Source organism: Octopus bimaculoides, chromosome 15 (genome assembly GCF_001194135.2).
Source record: "Octopus bimaculoides isolate UCB-OBI-ISO-001 chromosome 15, ASM119413v2, whole genome shotgun sequence".
Taxonomy (NCBI): domain Eukaryota; kingdom Metazoa; phylum Mollusca; class Cephalopoda; order Octopoda; family Octopodidae; genus Octopus; species Octopus bimaculoides.
This window is the reverse complement of record NC_068995.1, coordinates 50199958-50200679: the sequence shown is the minus strand read 5'-3', so window position 1 is coordinate 50200679 and position 722 is coordinate 50199958. Positions and strand designations below refer to the sequence as shown.

Genomic DNA, 722 nt, shown 5'->3' with positions numbered 1-722 from the left:
ACGTAAAAGCACTCACTACATTCTCGGAGTGGTTGGCGTTAGGAATGGCATCCAGCTGTAGAAACTCTGCCAAATCAGATTGGAGCCTAGTGTAGCCATCTGGTTTCACCAGTCCTCAGTCAAATCGTCCAACCCATGCTAGCATGGAAAGCGGACATTAAACGATGATGATGATGATGATGATGATGATGATGATATATATATATATATATATATATACAGACATTCAATTAGAGGTTAAAATAGCCTCGTTAAGGGATAGTAATATCCAATGAATTACTGGCTCATTACCTAATATTTCTTGTGGATAATAATATTCATAAAATAATAGGTCTAAATATAAATTTTGGTTTATAAGCATTCAAAAGAAAATTAAGAAAATGAAGATATAGCATTAATATAATTTATTAACTGCAAAAATCCAATATATTCTCTTACAGCTGTTTATTTTGCAGTTAATCAATTATATTAATGCTATATCTATACAAATATTCATATATACACATATATTCATACACACACACATATATACATACATATATAGATATATGTACATGTATCTGTGTGTGCGTGTATGTATGTAAATGTCAAAGACTTTCTTTCATTTTTTTCCTGATCGTCAAGCTAATATACATTGTTGTTCCTTCACCTGTCTCTATCTTTAGTTGTTTGCATTTTGTGCAATTTTGAACCATGTGTGTGTGTGTGTGTGTGTGTGTGTG

At 31.6% G+C, this 722-nt stretch overlaps 1 protein-coding gene across 3 annotated transcripts in view; it reads right to left on the bottom strand.

Annotated features, from left to right (window-relative positions):
* Positions 1–722, bottom strand: part of LOC106870792 (uncharacterized) — a 17707-nt gene that overhangs the window by 14302 nt on the left and 2683 nt on the right. The gene's annotated exons all lie outside the window — the stretch shown is intronic.